This window comes from Pezoporus wallicus, unplaced genomic scaffold, assembly GCF_028554395.1.
Source record: "Pezoporus wallicus isolate ANWC-B61680 ecotype Strahan unplaced genomic scaffold, APGP_CSIRO_Pwel_v1 contig_4191, whole genome shotgun sequence".
In the NCBI taxonomy this organism is placed as follows: Eukaryota; Metazoa; Chordata; class Aves; order Psittaciformes; family Psittacidae; genus Pezoporus; species Pezoporus wallicus.
The window spans coordinates 3,885,462-3,911,224 of NW_026641383.1; the positions used below are offsets into that span (position 1 = coordinate 3,885,462).

Consider the following 25,763-nt stretch of genomic DNA (forward strand, 5'->3'; position numbering starts at 1 on the left):
GGTTTGGGTTGGAAGAGACCTATGAGACCATCCAGTTCTAACTCCCCTGCAATGGGCAGCAACATCTTCCACTAGCCCAGGTTGCTCCAAGCCCTGTCCAACCTTGCCTTGAGCACTGCTCGGGATGGGGCAGCCACAGTTTCTCTGGGCACCCTGGGCCAGTGCCTTACCACCCTCATAGGAAAGAATTTTTTCCTAATATCTAATCTAAATCTCCTCTTTTCCAGTTTAAAGTCATTCCCCCTTGTCCTGTCACTACATGCCCTTGTTGAAAAGCCCCTCTCCAGCTTCCTTTCTTAGGCACTGGAAGCTAAGGTCTCTGCAGAGCCTTTTGTTCTCCAGGCTGAACAAGCCCAGCTCTCTCAGCCCATCTCCAGCGCAGAAATAGTCCAGCCCTTGGAGTATCTATATGGCTTTCTCCGGACTCGTTCCAGAATGTTCACATCCCTCTTGTGTTGGGTGCCCCCGAGCTGAATGCCATACTACAGGTGGGGTCTCACGAGAGCAGAGTAGAGAGTCAGAATCACCTCTCTTGACCTGTTAGTCACAGTCCTTTTGATGCATGATACGGTTGGCTTTCTGGGCTTCGAGCACACACTGCAGGTCATGTTGAGCTTCTCGTCAATCAACACACCCAAGTCCTTCTCCTCAAGGCTGCTCTTAATCCATTCAACTTATTTACATATTTACTTTACAGAAAACGACTTCTGTGGTTCTATTGCATTTGCCTATAAATGCAAATCCAGAAGACCTTGACATAAAAAGTTCATTTTCAGCAAAACATTATTTACCAAACATTCAAAGCTGCTAAATTCAAAGGGAACATCAACTGCATGATTGGCTTAAATACACTGTGCAATTTCCCTTTCTCAATTTTGGCTTGAATACCATTTGACATATTTCCAGCAAAATGCAACAAAATTAATTCTCTACTTGTGCCCTGTACACGCTATGTGATTTACTTAGAGGAAATAAAAGTTTTCACAAAGTGTCTGATAATGGACCACCTTCATCAATCACTATGGCATTTCCCTCCCATGGCTTCCTGCAAAGTCTCTCAATGATCCCGCTTCCTCTTCATCCAAAAGGCAACGTGAGTTTTGTTTAACCTCCCTAACCATAAAACACAGCTCTTCTGTTAATCTGTCATCTACTAATCAGGACTCCATCCGGAAGGGCCCTGAATATCCATTAGCAGCTGGAATGCTGCATTCAAATCCTGGTTCCTAGCAGGAAAGAAATGACAGATTTTGGAACTATTATTGGCCCAGGATAATTCTTCTTCCGCAGATGCAGGTGCTCGTGTGAGTAATTTTTAACAGTTGTAGTGCAAAACACAGCATAAATCTCAGAAGTGCTAATGCAGAATCCTCCTGTCCGCCACTCTGATAGAAGTTTCCTAAACACATCTCTCTATTCAAGGCAAAACTTTTCAGTAAGCACAAAGTGTATTTAGAAAAATGTATGTCTCTGGTGAAACAACTGAAATTATTGTTTCCTTTCGTTACCAACACAATGAAAATAGTGCTTCTGACAATGAAAATCAGCTTGTTTTCCTGATGGTTACAGATAATATAGTGAGGGAAGCATGCTGCTGTTCCTATGTAAAATGACAGATTAATTTGATAAATTATAGCTCAGCATGTACTTAAACAAGAAGATTTATCCATCTTTTTTTAGCAGAAGAAAGTGGCATTTCTGAGGTTGGCTTTGCAACTGCAATGTATTCCCAAAATCTCTGCGTATTTCAGAAGTTTCTGAAAGTTGGCACAAATTAATATATCTCATATAATATTTATTACCAGCACCTTATTCATAAGGGACTTATTTCGCTCTGTGCTGACATCCAGCATGCAATGTGGGACTCAATTCAGACTTTTTTCATCATCTGTCAAAGGATTGAGAACTTCTTTACTCTCAGTGTTTTAAAGAGGGATGGATGAAATTTTGCACAGAACTCAAGTCTCTGCTTTCTATACATTTTAAACCCAGATTCTGACAGAATCCTTTTTCCCAAGCCTGTTTCACAAAGCCATCCTAACAGTTCATGCTACTTCACAACAGAGAAGGAGCTGGGAGCAAATATATTTTACTACCTTATATAAATTACCATGAAATGATGGCATATACTATAATGACACTGATGTATTAAATGTCTTTTAACTTCCAAAACATAAAAAACCCTCCCAAATCCCCCACTCCCCCTTCCAAACCCCTGCATTTCCACCAGCAGGTAACAGCTGAAGTACAGAATACATAATAAAGTGCATGTAATGACTGTATTTCATGAATTTTACCAATATGAAGATTTATGACTGTCACTTTACCCCAAAACTCTGCAACATCAAAGAGTGGTTTTAAAGCACCGTGATAGCCAAGAGAACAGCTATATGGATAAAATATGGCTTCTGTAACACCTACCCTCTTGATGTCAGAAGTTCAAGGGATGCTGCTTTCATAGCAATGTCTTCTGTAAGTTCATCAGTAAAGCCTACCTTCAGGCAGTGAGTTTCTTTACAGTGACTGTTAATTGGGTAGGAAAACATATTTTAAGGATGACATGGGGGGGGGTGGGAATCTGAGCTTGCCTTGACTGACATTGTGAAGGTTAAATACTGGGGAAAAGCTGCTGTCAGAAGTTCGTGCTCATTGGAATTCCATACATCAAAATCAGGACTTTCTGGAGCTATGGAAACTTACTCCCAAATTCATAGACAAGCACACAATATCGCAGATGAAAGGCTGCTGACTGCTGTGCAGTTAAAACTACTAATTTACTTAGCATATTCTCTCTTTCTGAGATCTCCTTGCAGCTGTTCATTGCAAATGATCCAAGGCAACGTTCACACGCTTGAGACAAGCATAGCAAATTTGAACTAAGGAAAAACGTTCAGGAAGAGGTGATAAGGGATCTGAACTTAAGAGAAAAATACGAACACCTCCTGGTTCTAAAGCACTCACAATGCATGCACTGATTCTGGAGTTTCTACAAAAGCTGAAAGTGAAACTTCACATTAGGAGGATTAAAGGGTAGAGAAATTCTGCTCCTTTTAGCAATAAGGGCAAGCGTCAGACAGTAAAGTCACAGAAGTTATTCTGTCCTTGTCACATTTGCAGTACACTGTTAGAGTTCAAATTAACTTCAGGAAATAATATTAAATACAGGTAAGTGCAAATATTAAACGGTTGAACAATTATTAATCTAGTCTAGAGGAAGTGGATTAGCAGCATTTTGATAAGAAAAACAAATTAAAGGAATATGAGAGAAGAGAAAATGTGTTTTTTTTGCAGCACCTACTCAAAGGCTTGGAGATCTCCATGCAGACAGCTCTGTAGAACCACACTGCGGCCCAGCTGGGACCAGAGAACTTGTTTTGTGAAATGGGATTGGGAAGCACTCAAGTCAATGGGGCAGGACTTGGTGAATGACAGTACATCTCCGTAGACTTCACTGACCTGCAAGGGGTTGGAGGCTGCTGTTTTGTGGCACTCCCTCAACCTCTGCACGTTCTGTTTGGATTGATACACTGAAGTTTTGGTAATGGATCTTTGTTTCTTTTTGCTTTTGTGCGCTACAATTCAAAGACTCAAGAGGCAAAGTAATTAATAACTGAGATTCTGAGGCTTAAATTCTCTTTGAATTTTGCTTATTTATCTTGTATAATTTTCCTTTTTTGCTCAAATAAACCCAATGTGTGTCTGCTTGCTTCCAACTAATCCTATCTGCCTATTAACAGGAATGAAACAAAATGAAACAGACTAAGTTGCATATTAGAGTTTGAAAATCTGGGCGTGCTTCAGGTAGAGATGGCTCCTGATCCTTTTATTTAAATGTAATTCCTAGAACTCTCTGAAGAAACAGCTGTTATTGTTAATGACACCTCACACAACATGTATATGCCACCATATGCGCATACATGCTCCACAGCCTTCGTGCATGTCTCGTGGTGAAGACTTACTGACATAAAGGCACTGATGCAATCAGCCATGCAGTTCTTTGTACAATATTTCTTTCCACTCTTTTCATAAGTCTCCCACTGTTATTTCAACCTGTCAAGTTGTCAGGGAAATAGTGTCAGTCACAGTTCTTATGTTATAACTAGGCATGGTATGCACCCAGGTACTCTCAAGTTGCCTTTGGTGTAAGTTAGTACCAGCTCAGTCTCTTTCTTTTGGCAAGTGTTACTGAGAGAGATAATCCCCAGCTTCCCTGGCCCTTCACAGCACCTCGAATGAAAAATTAACAACCTGATAGCTTAAATCTACCCATTTCTCACAGCCCGTTCCTTCTGAGCACCCTGTGTTACAGAGCCTCTCTGTCTCCAGTGACTAGGCCTGGATGACATATGTAACACGCAGCTTTGTTAAGAGGTCCTATGAACCTCTACTTTAGATACGCCAAGAGATAAAAGAACCTAGAAAAAAATAGAAAAAACATTCCTCCATCCCATTTCTGCACTCCTGAATGCCTTTTGGGATTTAGCTGAAACCTCCTGATGTCCTCTGGCACACGGTTTTCCTTCTATGTAATGCTATCCCTCTGTCCTCCAGCCAAAGAGCTCCATCTCTCAAATACTGCTGAACTACAGTGATTCTACTAAAAATCCTGGTTTCTTTGCTCTGCTTCTGTCTCAATTCCCTTTCTTCTCAAGACTCCCAGCTCTGCAGGGGAAGAGGACACAGGAATCTCAGGTTTTAAGCAGAGCCTACATTTTCTTTTGTTCTATGTAAATTATTACAGCAGTTGAGAAGACATCTGATAACAGTAAACAGATCAGGGGCTGACAGCTTGGCCCTGCTCTCTGAACGAGTGGCTAACACAGAATTCAGTTAAACAGCAGTCATTTAGCCCAAATTAATTACATACAAGGCAAGGAGCAAAGAGAAGACTGATTTCCTGGATGCTCCTGAAAAATGCTTGGCTGACCCAAAAAGCAGCACTGGTAAATCTTCCCCTGCCCTTGCCCTTTCCCTTCTGACTAGGCCATAACGGCCAACACAGCAATGCAATTAAGTGCCAAGCACCTCATCAGTGTCAGTGTAAATACCTAAGGGAGTGGGAAGATGCAGGCTTCTAACATACGTCCCCATGATCACTGGCCCACAACCAGCAGCCCTACTCTCTGTCTAAAGTTGTCCTATAAAACAAAAAGTCCAACCTTTTAAACACTATTCCCTAAAAAAGAGAATTTCTGTGCAAAACAAATATAGAGGCCAATGGAAAAGAGCAGGATGATTGATTCTTTCAGAGTTTCTTGATACTCTACTGTTTCTCTTGTGCCTAAAAGTGACTTCGTTCCAATTTCATAAAATCAGATTAACAGAATGGCTTCAGTTGGAAGAGACCTCAAAGCTCATCGAGTTCCAACCCCCTGCCATGGGCAGGGACACCTTCCACTAAAGCAGGTTGCTCCAAGCCCCTTTGTCCAACCTGGCCTTGAACACAGTCAGGGATGGGGCAGCCACAGCTTCTCTGGGCACCCTGTGCCAGCACCTCAGCACCCTCACAGGGAAGAATTTCTTCTTAATATCTAATACAAATCTCCCCTCTTATGGCAGTTTAAAGCCATTCCCCCTTGTCCTGTCTCTTCTTTCTCCAGCTTTCTTCTAGTCCCCTTTAGGTACTGGAAACCAGCGTTGTACAAAAGCTAACACTGCAAGCTCCCCACCCAGCAGACGCTGCAAGATCCATGTAAGACTTGTTTTCCTGTTATGTTTTTCAGATCCAGCTTTAAAAAAAAAATCTCTTAAATCTCACAAATCTTGTAGCAGTATCAGATCATTATATAGTGAGTCAACTGTCTATTGAAAAAGTGATTCACTCACAATACTGAGCAAACCACTGCTCTTTTGTAAAATCCATATAAAAGAAAGAAAAAGAGGTAACACGAAGAGCTCCCACCACCACCAATGGAACACTCAACCTGTTTTGTCTGTACCTGTCACGCAGGCTCTGAAGTCTTTGGACAGGAACCAGTTTTGCATTCACCTCTTGCACAGCCCTGAGTATGGGTACATAGATGTAGGCACACATCTAAAAATGTCTAATTGTTGGTAATAATTTATTAACTGCAGATGCCCAATCTCTCTCCATCATTTGGCCTGGGGGAAAATTGTCAGAGAGAAAACAAGCCACTTTCCAACTAGTGAAAGCAGCTGCAAAAGCTGCCAACAAGAGGTACTTCTGGTGATTCATACATCTAAAGCTTTGATGTATTTTCCTGTGCTAACTGCTCTTTCACTTAGCAGACCATCTTTACCTTCCCCTCCTGCCTCTACCCTTCACTGGATATAATATATATATAAAAAATACATAGGATAAATAATACAATAAATAAATAAACAGTTTCACTCTTTAATAATTCCTCTCTTTTCAGTGTCACATTTCCTTTCAATTACTTGTATCTTCAAAATCAGTTTTTCTTCTTCCTTTCTCTTCTCTCTCCCATACTCCAACTGGAACTAGGCTGATACTTGCTGATATTAACTGTCCATGAATTTTACCACAAAATTCTACCGGTATCACTCACCGTGGCTAGTACAGAGATTACACACCTGTCCCCATTGGGTTCCTACATTACCGAGCAAACTTGGTCTTTAGGCATTACCAGAATAAACATCAATCTGTTTGATTCAAAACCCTCTTTGTATGGTTACAGCATCGATTTGCTTAAACCACACATGCAAAAGAGCATGTAAATTTTCATTACTTTTACTGATTGAGAACCTCTCACTTTTTAAAATGCCATTGAGGGAAAATCCCACAAACACATTTCTGAGGTTAAAGACTGCAGCTAAAGTAAACCAGGCTTAAAGTAAAAAGTTGGCATTTTAAAGGCCTGCAAATAGGATTAGATCTACCCAGCCTGTATAAACATTAATAAGTGGAGCTCCTTTCAGATCTCATGTAGGATGTATGCATCTGTGAGGCGCGTGAAGACCAGCAGGAACCCTCTTTAATTTGCAACCAGAAGGTCTGGAGGTTGAAAGAGGTGAAACAACTTAACAAAAAGGTTTGCCAGGACATAGATTAGGATCTTACACTTGCAAACCTCTGTTTCTCTTGGCTGCAGCTCTGTCTGATTTCTGCTGAGCTTTGAGCACTCACCCACTATACATCTTTAGCACTCAAAAGATATAAAAAATGGAATTCTTTATCCAAGCTGCTTCTCAGCCTAGCACATCATAAGTAGCAGGTTTCTGGGCTAAGATACTTCTCCCTCCCCACCCACTTCCAACCCCATCAGTGCTGAAAAATAACACGACAGTAATGAATTAAATGATACACTTGTTCAACTGTTCCTGTTTTTCAGTACTGTAGTTCTACTTCTGAGTTGTCCTGGCTAATGTTTTCTGCAATTCCCCACTGATACTCAGTGGAATGTTATCCTGCTGTAATCTACTTGTACAAGAAGCCTTTGCTCCTCTGGTGAGCCATTGGCATGATAGGTCACTGACTGCTGGGAAGAAAACAGTTCTTGGTGGAGAGCTTTGCCCTTCCTAGCTTGTTGAAGGATATTGCAGAGCAGATGCATCATAGACACATCTCTGCCCCTTAGTACAGCAAAGCAGAAATAAAAATCAAGAATAAGTAAAGTTTAATTTTGATTTGGGGCTTGCTTTTCTGGGACTTTGGTTTTTTGAATGCTAAGCAATGAGAAAACATACAAGTAAGGATCAAAATCCCACCTCTTGGTTTCAGTATGGTTCCTGTAATAACCCCCTGCTTTTCCACATGAGGCAAAATGCAAGGCTTCAGTCTAGACTTACAGCAGTGACCTTCCAGATGTGTCTACCACCAAAAGAAATGAACTGTAAAACCTGAAAAATAAACCAGAATTTACTCATTGTGTGTCCAGCCATGCAATGCATAGCACTTTCCACATCCTCTGTTCTTTATTCAGATGAGCCTACTGTAAAATAAGGATGTATCCTTAGAAACCAAGATCTAAAGTTTAGGAGTTAACAATTTAGAGAAAGAAGTTTATAAAAGTCTAAATGTAGCTTGCAATATATAATATGAAAACTGACAATATATAACATGAAAACTCATACCACTTTCCATATCCTATAATCTTTATTCAGATGAGCCTACTGTAAAATGAGGATACACCCATAGAAACCAAGAGCAAAAGTTTAGGAGTTAACAATTTAGAGAAAAAAAAGTTTATAAAAGTCTAAATGTAGCTTGCAATATATAATACGAAAACTGACAAAGAGATGGTGGCAATATACCATCAAATCCTTTGCCAAAGTAAATGAAAAAGTCACCCGGGCAGATAACATCTGGATATGTGCAATCCTAATTTAGTCCACTGATAGCGGAGGGGTAGTTGGGCATTCTTCTAGCTTTGGATAATCGAAACCATCTTCCTTTCCTAAAAAAAATAACAAACCTTTCAATTATCAAAGTCTGAGGAAGCAGCTGACAGCTACTGGAAGCATTCCACGAAAACTGCAGGTTTTCACTTCGCAGACAAACACCCCTGCATACAATGTGTTTGTGTATACAGGTTATAAAGTGCAACAGCACTCAAAGAGCTTAATACTTTCAAATAAGTGTAATATACAGTATATGGATTATATATAATATAAACATAATATATTTTGATCTAATTTATTAGTCTGGGGAGAAATACATGTTCTGCTAACTCTACAATGGCATTACTATTATTTCCAGTGATATCACTACTTAAAGAAATCTGAATGTAAATATATTTGCAGCTGTGTAACATGGAGTTTCACCCACATATGCACACCTTCCTGCAAGGATCTTAACAAAAATAGTAGCAGTTACTCTGGGAATGGTAAAAATGCAGCAAGGGAATTTCATTTAAAGGCTGGGTAGGATCAGTGGAAATAGATCGTATTGCACCAACCTAATTATACAATGCAATAGTCATTCAGTCAACCCCTATGTCAACTGAGTGCATTAGTATATTATCCCTGATAACGAAGTTTTGACAGTAATCTGAAACATCTGCAGCAAGAACCATCAAAGCCACTGAACACAGAATAGCATTAACAAAGTATTTCTTTTTTTTTTTTTTTTCTTTCTTTCCAGGGCTAGCAATACAGTTCTGGGCTAAATGTGACATTAGAAATAATTGTAATCACCTTTGAATCAACTTCCATGCCTATTGCTTGAATGCACAGAATGCAAGCAGATTTCATGCACAAAGCTGGAGCCTATGCAGCAGGTCAAATACTAAAGAGCACTAACCAGGTTAGGGAGCATTAGCAGGTTAGGAGAAGAAAAGAATTCCACCAACTTCCATTGAAAAAGATAACAATCCAAAGGAAAAGACCATCCATGTGTGCCCAAAAAATCCCAATGGCAACTCATTAAGAATGAACTCTAAAAACTCTACAATTCCATGTTCCTGTAGCTAACAAAGCTAAGCAGCTCATTTTTTAAAATAGGTCAAGTCTCTCATCTCTATGTAACAGTGACAGAAGCAAGTATTAAACTGGTTTATTCAAAGAGAAAGGGATTATCAGAACACTTATTTGCACACAGTTATGCAGAAAAAATCACCTCAAATAAATTCAACAGAGCCATATTGGATCAAGCAGAATACACAAGTAATCCTGGTAAACAGAGACAACTAGAAAATACGCCACGAAGTTTCCAAAAAACCAAAATCAGAGGTAACCTCATATTTCAAAAGTTAAAATGTCCACAACTGGAAAGCTTGATCACCAAAACTATCTAGTTCACATGCAAACAAAAACATTACAAGGTGTATGTGATGTTCACTGATAACTTGCTTTTAAGATATACCACATCCTGCCTGAGAGATCAACTGATTTACTCAACTTTCATGTAGTGCAGAAGGTACAACAAATATGAACTAGCTTTCAGGTTAGGGATGGAGATGAATTTCAAACTATGGAACCCCTCAATTGATTTGCACAGTAAAAAACACATTTCAGTGCCATCTAATAATGAAGGAATCTGGAAGAAATTATCTGACTTTTCTTGAGCACACCATAGCAAAATACCTGTGGACATCATTTTCATAAGTGCGAAGATACAGGGATTTAACTTCCAAGGCAGACACTGAGACAGCCTCAAAATCAACCATTATAAAGGTATTATTCCATTGCCTTGAACTTTGCATAATCACAGCCTGGATACACTCTGTACTACTGTATCAATTATATATGAGTGCGTTAACAGCGCTACATTAGACATGAATGACATAGTCCCATCAATCTAAGTCTCTGCGCTTAAACCCCATTTTTCTATTTATTCTCTAATGGTGGGATGCTTAAATATTCTCATTCTAATGACAAATGGATACATGGAAAGAAGTCTCAAAGAGCGTGTTTCAATCTTTCATACTCCTGCTGCACTTAGACTATGTATCGTGCCTATACCTGAGGATGTTGTGTTAATTCTAAACAACTTTTCTTCTACCGAAGAAAATAAAACTCATTCTAAAGTTATTTTATTGTTCAAGCTTGTACTGTCAGCTGAAAAAGGAATGACTTATTTCTGCTGGAATGTAAGTTTCCAAATAGAAAATCTCAACTGAAAACAGTAGCTCAGAATTATCAGATTAGACAACCTATCGATCTCCTAAATCAAGTTTTGAGACAGAGAACATGTCGAGAGTCCATGCTTCTTTGAGATATTACAACTCAAACCTTTCAACTACATTAGTGTCAGTATTCATCCTTGGGTTCATATTAAAACAAAGGCATGCTGGGGTATGGGGTATTTAATCTGCTGCTTTGTCGTAATTCATAGTTCAGTCAGCCAAAAAGACTCCCATTTAAGAGGCACCCACAAAATAGCACTGCAGTGTGCCTTCCAAGGGCTCCATCTTTGGAAACTGCTCAGTGTTCTCTTCTGAGTGTACACTGTGGAAAAAATACTTCAGAACTTCACCCAAATGACATGCTTCCAGCTTAGAGATTCAACACTCCAGAACTGGAAATTCAGATCTCTACCAGTGGAAACACTTCTCCCTTCCTGAATTCTTCTAGGAAAGAAAGAAAGCAAAACACATGTCATAGCTGAGATGCATCCATCTGGAGGATATTCAAGTACCACAGAACCCATCAGCATTTCTATCATATTCTGTAATCACTGCACTGCTCCGTTTCAGAAATAACATTTCTGGAAGGTATTTATACTATGTTAAACTTAGATCCCCTGAGCAATGCATTGAAGGTAATCACTGGTACATCTGTTTCTGTCATATCTAAATTCATAGCCTAATTCAATTGCAAATAATTAGCTATTTATCACCATAAAGTTCACATTATAAAATTAGAAAGGGCCAACATGATCCCAACCATTTGACAGAAGATACAGGCCTTAAAAAGAGGAAAGGGGAGACAACCAAAACAAACCCTAGCAATCAATCCCCTAGTAAATCAAACGCAATCAGTTCTGCTTGCCCATCATCCCCCTGCACAACCCAAATCCCTTTGTTTTTTCACAGACATACAGAATATATTGCCATACATATCACTTAAGGCTATCATTCATTTTTATAGCCTGAGGAGGAGAATCATTTAGTCAAAATAACATGAGTACACAGCTCTTGTAATACTCTTGTGACCTCGGTTTCCTACACCTACTTCGGAACATTACTATAACTCAAGAACTTTTTTCCCTTGCAAGGACATCTTAATTATCCCACCCATGACATGAATGTTTTTGGAAGATAAAGTCTGTAATTAACTTGTTGCCAAACAATATGTTTACCGTCCCTGAAGGTCAGTTCTTGTATAAAGACATAAGGACACTTAACTTTGGGAGATGTGTATTGTAACTGCCATCAAACATTAACCAAGTGGTCATCCATTATCTATAGTAGCAGCAATGCAGTGTAGGAAGATATTCTGAGTACCATAAAATGGCTGTGTTAAAATAAACATCTTCTGAGGCTTGCAACAAGTAAGTACAACTAGAGTGGTAGTGTTTGACCAGTTGTAACAGGGTTTGTTAGAATTTCTACTTAATCTCAGTAGTCAGTCGGTAGTGGGAGAATTTGCCCAAGGCAGACAAACAAGATTGGTCCTACAGTATAAAATCTGTCTTTGCTGATTGCCCTTGTCAGGAGAAATGAATTTCTGAAACTGTTTTAAAAGATTTTACCAAACCAGCTCTTAAGTTCTGAATTTACACTAGCAATTTGCACACACCAATTTGACCAAGAGATCAGTGATATGCAGTGGGCAGTGTGACGGGGCTGGGTAGAGCATAACAAGTTTCATTCACCCCGCAAAGCCATGAAGGGCAGCTTAGCACTCCTGGTACAAATCCTGTAGGTAAGGAGCTCCCTGTTCCAGGCAAATGAGAAGGTAACCATGCCTGATTAAAGATCTATAACACATCAATCAGTTGCATATGTGAGGTAGGAGAGGTACAAAGGAAAACAAAGGACAAACAATGTAATAAAGAAAGAAGCATTATAATAAAGAAATACATGTAATGTTCTTTTATTCTGCTGTTCCCAGTGTTACTCGGGCTCTGACTCACATCCTCATCAGCATTCTGATTTCTACAGGAAGCCTAACAGATACTTGGCCCTTCCTTTGCCTTACACTCTGCTTAAAGTCAGAGACAGATGGAAGGAATGGAGGACAAAAAAAGCAGCTAAGAAAAATCAAAGGAGGAATAAAATAATCTTTGCCCAACAAGACATACTCTTCTTATCCTAAGCTCACAGCATGCACTCCTCCTGTAGAGGAACAGGTAACAACTGAGAACGTGTGTTTCCCTCAAAGTGTTGGACAATATGGGAACTACTTGTGAAGAAATGGCATATGGAAGAGCCTAAACATGGCAAACAGGCGAGTAAAAAAGTAAACAGGAAGAAGAAATTCATATGAGAAAAAAGGAGAAATGGAACTGATGAATATTCAAATAAGGGACAGGGAGAATCAACTACAGAAGGGAAAATATTAAGATCTGAGAAAGGGAAAGAATGCCAAAATCACTGAACATAAGAATTGGAGGAGGATGCAGCGTCTGGAGACATTCGCATCCAGGTGTAGCTGTTAGCTCTGCAGTGAACTAGAAAACAAAGCAGTTCATTTGGCACGGGAAGTCCATTAGAGAAGACACTTTGTATCTGTACCTTTCATGCAAAAGTATTTGATTCAGGGTCTCTGTTCTTTGAAAAACTCACTTATGTCAGCACTTTAGATACTGGAATAGCTTATTCGTGTTGAAACATGGACTATTTGCTCTTTTTCCATTGAGAACAGATTAAATTTCAAGTTCCCCCACTTGGTTAGCAAAAGCATTTCCATCAGCTGGAAACACTTTTCAATCCATCTTGCCAACTTTTGACCTATGCTAGTTTCTTTTGGAAGGTGAAACCAGTCAGGATCAGGCATGGATAAGCAATTCTCCGCTGAGAGCATGTCAAATAGACACACAGCCTTCCCTGAGCCGGAATGCAGCAAATGTGTATTTCTTGAGAATAGACGCTTACTCAGAGCTATTCATATGGAAGCAAATAACAAGAACCTATGTCACTCCGCAGTTTCTCTTGTAGGTGAGCGTAGGCATCACACGTGCTATTCATTTACTGGAATAATATTGGAGAGTGCTGTTTATATACTGCCTCTAGACCATCTAATTTAAAGAATGTAGCATATTAAAGCAATTGAAAAAGGCATTTGTTTTTGCAGCACAAAATGAAGAGTCTGATTACTAGACAAAATAATTGACATACTGTTACACTATGCACATTTGCCTGAATACTATGGTATAATAAGCCATTATTTAATAAGAGAAGACTTCAGCTAATCCCAGCCCAGAAACATTCAGTCTTCCTTCTTTCACTACTGTCAGTGATCCCCCTGAAGCGGCAGCCAGCTGCAAGTTGATTTTTGACTGAGCTCTCCCCTTTGTATGTGAAATGGAAGACAGAGATCCATTGCTACAGCTGGCTGGCAGCTCATGGCACCTGATGCCATAGCAGCATTGGCTTTGCAATACTGCAGATGGAAGTACACCTAAGCCCTGCCTCACGTTCTTTCCATTATTCCGCTTTCACCATCCATCCACACTATTTTTTTAGCACAGGTCATCACAAGACCAGCTCTCATGGCTCTCCAATTTCCCAGTGATCTGCTGATTGACTTCTTGTTTGCAGGGATGAAAGCTTCCTGCAGGCTGGTTGCACCCAGCAGAGAATACAGATGCCTTGTTGCAGCAGGAAGAAGAAAATCAGAGCTGAAGTCATTATCCCCTTCTCCACCACCATTCTCCATCCTCTGTGTAAACGCTGAGACAACATTCCCCCCTTCTTCTGGAGTGTCAAGCAAAATGAAAAGGTTAAATTTGAAGGCTTGTACGTGGCCTTTGGGTTAGATATCCACTTTTGTGTATGCCCTACATAGAGCAAAATATTTTTAAAATCACAGCACCAGGAAGGTTCAAAGACTCTATTTGCTACCTTAGATGAATTACATGCAAACTCTAACACTGCTCCCCAGAGAAATACTTCATATCATGCTTCCCTAAACTGACTATTGGAAGACAACTTCAGAACCAAAACCTTGCACCAGCACCCAACATGTCACAGGTGCAAACCTCTACACTCTGAAACACCAAACTCTTTCACCTTGCTCTTCAAACAAAAATATAGGGATACTAAATCTGGCCCAGGTTAAGTATTCTCAACTCCAATCTGGTCAAGGTTTCCCTTTTTATTGTCTGTATTTAGCATCCCCGTTCAATCCTCTTTCCCTCTTTCACATACCCACATTTCCTTCTCACAGCACGAGCCATAGGCAAAGCTTCATGTGAAAAGTGTTAATTGAGCATTCAGGTTCCAGTACCACATGCCAGCAATGTCCACTAGATGATGGACTGCAGACTCCCTCGGCATGCCGTCACCCATGGCTCACCAGTGGTTTGCTACCCCAGGCTGAAGGCCACTGAATGGAACAACTTTTAAAGTAGTTTACTAATCTTTGCAAAACAACAGCTTTTGGGCTTTGAGTGTTTTACAGTTAATTCAGAAGTAGAGGTACAAAATGTATGGGCCTAGATTTTGCATTAACACCAAAAATGATCAAAACAACTCCTTAGCTATGATTTATCTATTTGTTTAGAAATGAGAAATGTCAGTACTGTCAGGAAGGGAAAAAGTTTATGATTAATCTCCATCTATATTCATTCCTCCTAACATCCACTTGAAGATGGTATTCAAAAGTATTTTTTAAAGATTCTGTACTTGATTTTCCATCTAATTCATTAAAAGAGTATTACAGAGAATTCAGAGAAAATAACATTTCTGTAAAACACATACTTCTACATTCCATACTGTTGTATGAAAATGTTTTACAGTTAGCTTAATTTTAAGGCAGAAAAATAACAGAAAAGACACAGGGTGACTGGAATAAGCATAGAAAGCACTTGTGTTTACACACGTGTGAACACTGAAGTCAATAATCTACAACTCGATTGAAAGCTTGTGTGCAGTTTTCTGTTGTCTTAACTATTTAAACACTGACAGTCTTAACATTTCCGCTGCATGAATTTCTGACTTCCCCTCAACGAAGAACAGGGAAACTACACAGTTTTATAGCAGGTACAGAGTAACTAAGCAATTCATACCATGCTGCCATGGATAACATCCCCAAATACGTCCTCTCCATCAATGAAGACCGCTGAAGGAACCCCTAAGTAAGAGTCAGTTTAGGATGCTTGATTCACATTATGTTCATCTTTATTTGTTTGTCATAACACAGATAAAGTAGTAAAGCAGGTAGTGCAGATTGCACAGACAGCACCTTCCTTTCTCATGAGAAAAGGCTCTCCAGTGAGGGAAGAGCTGTTACCCTAACGCAATCTCAGGCAATAATGAAATATTGCACACCTTGGGTATTTTGAACATGGAATTAAGTCATTTATTTAACTAAAGTATCGTGTAACAGCTGTAGAAACAACAGGCATGGCAACTTTAACTATTTTTTTGATGTACGAAAGAGTTCTGCACATTCATACCTGCTGTCTTGCCATGTCATGACTGCAGAACTGCAGATACTTATCGGCTCAGCCTTAATTAATTTACTCCCAATTGAATACCACATTTAGAAGGAAAGAAATTGCAGTTTTATCCTGGAAGACCATTTCAGTCAAATGGGACAAACTGATACCTTATCTGATTTGTATCTATTCTCTCATCAGGCAGAGACTTACTAAATAGGAATTAAAATTAATTCTAAAAATACCCAGCTGCTATTGCACTTACATATTGCATCTTCCTTGGACTAAAATCCTTCTGAGGAAAATAGCTAAGTTGCTTGAGGCTTGTTTTTCTTCCATCTCACATGGACGTGTCTCAACCACTCAAATCACTGTTCCATCAAATTTTTAATCACCTATGTGGAAATACCTACAAGTTCAACAATGTTCTACCGCTTAGGTGCTGCGATTTTGGTGTTTTAATTATGCTACTTCACACAGCAGAACAAAGTTTGACATTAGTAATGAATCCCATAAATCGTCACTTTAACAAAATACATTCCCTTGAGGAGAGGTAATACAGGCCATATGAAAGCTCCCATTTCAGCTTAAAACCTTTTCAAACAATCCTAATTGTTTTCAGAAAGCCGTTGGCAGGATTATGCTCTGTCTGAGGCACAGAAGAAGTGAGTGAGTTAAATTTCTGTTAGCTTATTTTTGTTTGATATTTATTGTGGTGAACATTTAAAAAATGATATGATTGAAAATAAAAAATAAAATGAAAAGGGAATACAACATAAATTCAGTAGTAGTGACTCTGGAACAAAAGCATGACAACATTGTGCTGGAGATGTGCGGTTAACTTGCTGCTACAGATGTACAAGCCTTGCCATTTTTCTTCATCTCTTCAAATCAGTTTACTAAGGAAACGCCCAATGCTGTAGTACAAAGACCAGTGTACAGCACACCGACATCAAAAAAGTGTTTCATATTAATATCCAGTGATTCAGCATGTCGGACACACTGACTTTATAAACACCAAAGCTTAGCATGTTGCAATAAATTCTATTAGACTAATTTCTTAGAATGGTAATTGTTGCTTTTACAATGGTGAAATCAAGACCACATAGGTATCCCTCTCTAAGGGGAACCCAACAATCTGGCCTGATTTTTAACTGAGTAATGAAAACTAATTTAGAAGTTGGGACAGCAGAAATTTTGCCCTTGCATGCCGTAATTTCTGCAGTAACATGGGCTTATGCTTGAATCTAATACAGATCCACACAGACACAGATCAATATCAAACACTATGATAGCAACAGGCACACACTGTCACCTGTAAGAGTTCAGATGTTTCTCACAACATCTTCCTAAGGGAGCTGAAAAAGGAAGAAAGAACACAATTCTTTACCTGTCCAACTCTTCCCACTGCTCTTGCTTGTTCTTTCAATTTGCATATCAAGAATATGCCACTGAGCCCCTCTCCAAGGATAAGCATGTCCCCTGTCAGATGAAACATGGCAATAGCAATGGATGCTCAGTTTTGTAAACATATTACCATGCATAATCTCAGCACTCTGCATTCTCTCTTCCATGTTTTCAACCCATTTACAAAGGGAAGATTTGGCTATTGCCAAACTGTCTACTTTTCCCCTAGTGCACTGCAGAAAGGATTTCTGTGTGCTAAAAATCAGCGCAGCAAAATGCAGATCTTTACATTTCTCCAAAGGCTGCTCTGGAAGGCAGACCTTTGTACCTGGTTTTAGGGTTCAGAACCACTCAGAAGTGGAGGGAAGTGGACATGACTGAAGGCAGAGAGATTCTACTACTTTTTGGCTAAGAAAAAGAGAGCCTGCAGTCCTACTGCGATAAACAAGTGGCACACAAACCCTCCCTTGCGCTGTCCTGAGAGACACTCTTCAAAGATCTAGCATGCGTGTGCTGACCTGGGGATAATGAAGACACTTCTGAATGCTGGCCTGTATCACAGGTTTAAGTAGCCTGTGGGGTCTGGAGCTGCCCTCAGCTCACTTGGGCGAATATAACTCACACTAAATTAATTTTCTCAGAGAGAGAAAAGAGAGAATCAATATTTAGTCCAGGGTGAAAATGCTTTTCGCTTAAAGATCTCAGCAGTCAAGAAAAATGAGGAGCAATCATTTTGTTCCCGTGACAAACAAAAGCTTCCTTGCCAGTAGACACTGTATATTGACAATAACCTGTAAGCATCGTAGCACGCATAGTAATAAGATGGTATTTTGCTGCAGTGGATTTCTATCTTGTAAACACTAGGTTTTGGCACTAAACAAAAAATTTAAAGAATCAAAATATTGCATTTTCCATTAGATAGCAACATTAAAATATTTACAATCAGCAAACACCTAATCTCCCCTCTGCCAACATCAGTTTTATTCAACATCTCCTAATTTAAATACTGATGTCATCAATAATGACTAAGAAACCACCAAACAACTCAAGATGCAAGAAACAGGAAATATGGGTGTTTTGTTGAAACTACTGTTTTATTTTATTGCTTTATTTTATTTACTTTGGTAGAGCACCGAGCTACCACCAAAACCCGGCACACCAAATTAACCAGCTTTTTATTAACCATGGCAGGTCAAGTAATTAAAAACCCGAAGGTTTGGTAATGAGACTTAAAGACACTAATTTACAATGACACAGTTTCCCATTTCTGTATTACCTCACATACTTAGTATGAAATCCTTGAAGGGTCAAATCCTTGTGTCATCTATAAATGATTTTGATCACCCCTATATGAACTGTACGCATTTTGCTTCTAATGCAACTTCCAGTCTTCACCCTGTCACATCAACTTGGCCTTTAGTGGCTTGATTCTGCTTCAAAAGATGTTTATGTCATCACCTGCTGCACTACACAGACCTCAGTGGTAACTATGTCATAGGCCAAATAAAACCAGCTTTTGCTAGCCACCCCCTGCGACAGGTATGGACAGTTCTGGACCTTCAGTTTATAGAATGGCATAAGCTGGTATTTAATTAATCAAAACCACTCAAGTGAAGACCAAATCTCCATAGTTTTGGGTGTATTTCTGAATATATTTTTAAACATTCATGACTGCAGTGTGTCCTCAAAGAACCTGATTGCATTAATTCTTTCCAATGGCCTTTAATCAAACCAAATCAAATCCTACATGCACCATTTCACCATGATGAAGTGTATCTTCTCTTTTTTATTTTTGCAGTTATTTCCAACTGCTATTTTATCTCATTTTCCAGAAAAACAGCACCGATATGAGTGGTCAGTGAAAATAAACACCAATTATTCAATGACTTGCTCTTCAACAAGGATGAGAGTGTAGACTCACTTTAACTGGTAAGTACAAAGTAATGCCCAGTCCTGAAGGTGATAACCTGATGTTATAATACCATACGTTAGAAAATGGATATTGATATGGATTGAGAAGACAGTGAAAACAAGATTAAAATGCAATCAGGACAGTGAAAACAAGATTAAAATGCAATCAGAAGTGTTATTTTATTTTATTTGTTGAGGGTTTTTGCTGAGCCTCAATAAAACTCCTGAGCTGAAAATAGGTGGAGATTAAGCAAGTACTTTAGAGAAGGATAAGATATGCTTGCTCTGTTCCTCCTCTTCCCTTCGTATTCATTTATAGTCATTAGGGGACTTACTGCCTTTTTTTCCTTTTTCTTTTCACACCAGTCTAGAAACACAGCAACAGCCAGGTTCATGCATGGAGAGGATGGCGTAAGCTCCAAGTACATTTCCCAGTCCCCAAACTCATTTAATATAAAATCCTCAAGTTGAGGACATAACAGATATTAAACTGATAAAAACATATGCTCCACTTGATCTTTGCCAAAAGGTCAAGAAGCAAACAGGAATCAGCAGACTCGATGGTTTCTTGGTCTGACTCAGTGCACACACTGAGACTGAAACATCGTCAGACTTTAACACTGCAGCAGCAACAACAACTATGTAGTTTTCTCACTCTGATTTACCTCAAGAAACTGCAGACCCCAAATAAATCACTCCAAGATCTCAATGAGCTCATGATTTTGCACACACAGTAACCATTCCAGAACAGGAACTTGGGAAAGGTAATGATGCCATGTCCATTCTCCCAAAATATGGAGTTTTGGTCTGGTTATTTCCTCTTTGGTTAACCAAATAAAAAGAATAAAACACTAAACAACCTCCCCTCTAACCTCCTGTTGCCACCTACCCCTGTCCCAAGCATTTAAGGAACCTTCTGATTTCTGAATCATTATGGGGTTATTTTAGAACCTTCTCCCTGTGGGCTAGAGAGCAGCACATCTCCCCTACAGAAAGTATTTCACAGAAGTCTAAAAGTTGAGGGAGTTTTTAATAAGCAGCACACTAAATACAGAACTACACAGTGCAGTGCATTTTCTTAATGCTTGCTCGACTCATTAGAGCATCCTACGCGCTAATTCAAAGACTACTTCTCAGTCTTGCCAAAGCATGAGTTTTAATTACTCTGTATCAAATTCCACAAATATCCACACACAAAGAACACAAAGATAATACTGCTAAGGCTTAATAAAAAAAAAATCATCCCTGTGCATGGAAACTAGAAACATCTTTTGAAGTTAATGAGTAATAACAAAAGATATTTGAATAACTCGAAACAAGACAACAATTTCTCTAAAATTATTTTGATTTTTAAGACCTTTGTAAACAAGCTTGGAAAACTTTTTATTTCCCATTATATTCTCAATCATTCATTAGAATCACTAATTATTTATAAGAATAGAACAGTGGGTCAAAAGTAAAAGGAAATGTATTGTCACAGCAGAAATACCCAGTTAGTATAGTGATGTTGGTGTTCCAAAGTGCACAAGAGAGACAGCCAAATATAAGGCAATTGTTTTACTTTCAATACAGAGTATCCAGTGAATTACTATCAGTAAATCTACTGGATTTTAATGAGTTAAAATATTTTAATAGCACAGCTTTGTTCTTCAGTTTAATCACCTTTCCCTAAGGCTCTGAACAACATTTCAGCGTGTGCTTAATCTGCTATTGAAGTCAACAGAACTTTCAGTGAATACTGGACGTTAAACAAGCGCTTAATGAGATTTACTGAATCAGAATGCATAAAACCCAATGTGAGCAGAATCAAAGCTCAGAGGCTTTAGCCAAGTCCACCCTGAGCTCCCCTGAAGATATGGAGCCTCCAAAATGCATATGAAGACTTTATAATTCTTATGACATGTCTACTGTACATTCTTATTGCTGAAATACTTGGATAGCAAAACACATACCAGACTTTATTGGTCTTTAAAGTAGGAAAAAGGAAAACCCCTTGAATTTACCCTAAAATACTAAGTGGAAGCTTTTGTGGAATTTTGTTTGGTATCAGGAGTTCAGCAATACCCTTTGACTCAAGACAACTGTTGATATGTCTCATGTTTCCCCCCAAAAGAATACGTAGTATAATTAAAATGTTTTGACTGGAGGCAGGAGGGAACGAAGGGTTGGAATTAAGAGATATATTTGAATTACTAGTTGCTCTGTGAAAAAAGGAGAAACGCGATGCACTATCAGTACCTCACTTCCTCAGTCATTCAGGCAAACTGTGTTGTCCTCTCCAATCTGCATATGAACATCTGCAGTATATTAAATTACCTGCATGCTTTTCAGCCCTCTTTTTTACTAGCAAAGACAACCAGTCCAGTAAGTATAAAAAAAAAAAAGAGATCTGACTCCAAGAGAAAAATTCTCCAGATCCCACACTCACTGTAAGTGTTCAAGTCTGACTCAGCAATATTTTAATTCTTTCTCTTCAATCTTATATGGAGGATCTGGCTCTGGCAACAAATGTCAGAGAGACTCTTTTTTGCTGCCCAGGAAAACTAAGAGTATACAGGAGAAATATTTAGCCATTTCTCTTCACAATATACTGTCACTGAACCTTTCTCTAATATGCTATCAAAATCAGCAAAACTGTTGAAGACAATAATTTGCTGATTTAGATTTTGAACATACCAATCTTCAATAGGGCAGTCATCAGCATGGAAGGAGTTAAACTTGCCCACTCCTTTTAAGAGTAAAAAAGGCTGGGAACAGCTGTCACTCAGGTGATGAATACAAGCTGCCAGCCTTTTAAACAGCAGGTACAGCATTTGAGCTCTGAATCAATTAGCATTCAAAAAGCCTAAACACCGCTTGATAACTCCGCAAGATCATTTTTGTCCCTTCCTGCAAATTAATACTGCTACTAAGATGAGCAAGGACACAAGCACATTGTAACTGTACCGATTAAACAAAGCTTCACAAAAAACAGATTAGGGGGTCTAGCCAAGAATGCATCAAGTCAAATAAAGCACTGCTGCAGATAATGTACAGGAATTCATCTTCACTTTTCCCCGGCATTCACAAAAACACCTAATAGCATTAATTCCTGTGCAAATGCATTAAATGCTTTCTGCATATAAACACAGGCTTCTCAAAAGTTCAAGTTTTTAAATGTTTAAACAGTGGCTTTCTCTCAGAAGCATTCCAGCTATTTCCATACAAGAACCACTTTTAACACACAGATACACACTGAAATGACAAGTTAACAAGGCACGGGAGAGTATATTTTATGTCTCAAAAACAGGGCCTCCAACAAATAATGTTGAAGCACCACAACAAAGTTACACAACCCAGTGTGAAAACCTTTCATCCTATATATCATTTCATTTAAATGACAGCGTATTTTAAAAAGCACAAAAAAATGACTGATAGCAGAATTTAATGATGTTTAATAAGTGGCCATCTGTCAACAGTCACAGTGTAAAAAAGAAGCACATTATGATTTCCCAAAAGATTAGAAATATTGATGCTAATTAAAAGGCACATTATCGTTATCTCAAAGCAATGTCTAAACACTAATCAGACTTCAAGTCCAGCAAACGGAAAGGGGGAGAGACCTATGGCTGTAACTGTTCCCCAAATGGGTCATTTGAGTTGATAATCTCTAAAACTGGTGTTAGACAATGTACAGATCAGAACTTGGCAAGTAGCAGATAACTCCCAACTGGGTGGGCAAGCAATTAAACCCTGACCCGATGTATGGAAGATTATCTATTTTAAACTCAACTCTTTAGAAGAAATCTTTGGTACATTTTTAAAAAGAACTGCAAAAGAAGGGAACTATGCTAAACATGGCATTTCACTATTTATTTTTTCCCAATTTTCCATACAGGGTATTTCAAAACAAAGTAACACTTGGCATCATCGTGCCCAAGCATATGCTTAATTGCACGACACTGAACTGTGGTGTACTAAGTATTTTTAGTTGAGAAATGGATTGATGTCACACACCATAAGGGACTTGCATGGCCAGTTATGACCAAAACCCACACACAGAGGAATAAACCCACGAAGATGGTGTTCTGAAACACTTTTGGCTATTTGGGCCTTTAAGAACACCATTTTGGCGTCCAGAGCTGCTTTGGCTCCTCATGCTGAGTGCTATGAAGGAATTAGGTACATAAAGTAGGTGGTTCAGGCTGCTGCTAATGTTTGCCTGGAGCTCTACCTTCAATGTTAATAGTCAGTTTATTATAATTTAAAATGTGGTATGTATTGCTATTTCCATAATTCATCTCGATCAGAACCTCTTTTAAGCAAACAGACTTCTGTTAACCTCAAATCCATGCTTCATGTTTGAACAGAAGCAGGCAGCAGCCCTTAACACACTTCTTTGTCTCAGTATGTATAAAGCTGACAAGACTTTTTTTTGCCTGCAGAGATGTGAAGTTATAGACCGTTGGCAAATGTTCCCTGCCCTTGGGATACAAGGGATGGGAAGCATGATATAACTGATCCCACCTCCCACATCATGGAAAATGTATGTAGAGTCCCAGGTACAGCAATATTGATTCTGTTAGCCTTGTTCATCAGTTTAACAATTTTATGAGGCCAGCTGAAGAGTTTTGTGTTACCAGAGGAAAGAGGCAGGCGGGTGGTGAGGAATACTCCAGTATTCTTTGCTGAAGAAGCGAAGCATAGACAAAGTAAAGGCATGCTGGGAAGAGATGGAGAAAACAGGGATGGCAGAATCACATTGAAATTGTGAGAAAAAAAGGGCAAACTCAAAGTGTCACTGCCATGCTGCAGAACAGCACAGCTACCCTGGCAATTGAGGCCCAGGGCCATGAGAACCAATACAAAATTAAGAGCAGTCATTTTTTCCCTCTGTATTTTTCACAGTAAACTCTTTCACCTGTAACTGCCATCATCAAACTAGCATCTCCACAGTGTTAGCTCCTCTAGTCTTCCTCCTCAGGTCAAGGAATCCATCACCCTCAAGTGAAGCGTATTTCTATTTTTACTTGTCATTTTCAAACCGTGGCTTCACACAGGTGTGACCTCTGATCCTGATTTTCCCTTCCTGCACTCCCCTTGCTATTCTCTCACAGTCCTCCATTATCTCTTCCCTAAGAAATATTAAAAAACATTTAAGAAAGATGCCCCTGGTTTTGATTGCCCTATTCCAATCTAACTCCTTGATCTTCAGTATAAACACTTCAATCATTCTGGCATTTTCATTGACTTAAATTAAATGCAGAGCGAGTAATTATTTCAAAATCCCCTTGTCCTTTCATATACAGGTCTTCTGCCTTACACAATGACAAAGTATTACCTCCCAGGTCCTTAAATGGTTCAGATACTTCAGATACACTTTGGATATGAATCTGACATAAGGGGACTCTTAAGTAAACCTTGTGAGGTTTACCCAGTACTAATTATTAGCAATTACAGGGCTTTGCTAATGTTGAGCTTCAATGCTCAAACATGATGTGAGCCATATAACCATACAGTTCTTCCACTGATTAATAGGTTCCTCAGGATCCTCATAAGCACTAGCTGCAAGAACCCCTGTATTTTGCAGCCTGCTAAATGCAAATTCAGTGGAGCTGACGCCAGAAGGGAAATTCACATTACTGGGTAGGTAGATTTGAGACAGGAGGTCTAGACAGACATACAGAAATGAAAAAATACCAACTGTATCCAGTTTTAGCTATGTTATTTACTTCCATCTTCACTACATTTGTTTTAAATTGTCACCAAATACTTTATTCTTTGTGCTTCACAGATTTGTCTTCTGACTCTGCGCAACTGTTGTACATTGTATAGCTGTTGGAGCAGAAGTGCAATGTATTAAAAGCTGAATAATTGTAACTTGGGGCATATGGCGCTAAGGAGAACGTAGGAGTTAGGAGGAAGAAGGGGGTTTTGTTTTGATTTTTTCAGGAGTCCGGATATGACTAAACTTTTATCCGGTGGGCAAAGAAAATATCCCTTGTTGCTGTGTCTCTCCACAATTCGAAAAGTTCCTTGTTTTTTTTTTCTTTTCTGGGGGGGGGGCAGGGAGGTGGGGGTACAGGGAAAAAAGAGAAAGGGATATTTAACATTGAGTCTAATTTACATGAAAAATAATAAACCTTTCTTCTGGTTCTCTCCTTGTGTCCCAAGAAAATCCGTTCTCAAACAGCACTGAGGTTTCTGCTGAAAGCAGCACAGAAATGAGCTAGCTGCTGTGTAAACATGTCAGACTTCATCGCTCACATGCATTGAAATGACCAGCACAGTTCACGCTTCTCAAAGGTATTGCTTCAAGCTGATTGCTGACTCAAGACAAGAACACAACTCTGGTCACAGTGAGTTTCTGAGCATTTTCTCTGCAGCTGCAGGGTATAGAGGGCTTTCTGTTTGGTTTGCTTTTTTTCCTTTTTTTCATATGAAACCTCAGATTCTGAAGTACAGTTTGGCAGCATCAGGCTGAATTTGCTGCCAGTTT

The 25,763-nt window shown here is 39.1% G+C and overlaps 1 protein-coding gene and 1 non-coding gene across 8 annotated transcripts in view; both read right to left on the minus strand.

The window, feature by feature from the left end:
* Positions 1-25,763, minus strand: part of MACROD2 (mono-ADP ribosylhydrolase 2) — an 885,719-nt gene that overhangs the window by 459,518 nt on the left and 400,438 nt on the right. The window lies entirely within an intron of this gene.
* Positions 19,638-19,827, minus strand: LOC130606886 (U2 spliceosomal RNA). The gene has a single exon (XR_008974100.1). It is a non-coding gene; the product is annotated as a U2 spliceosomal RNA (small nuclear RNA).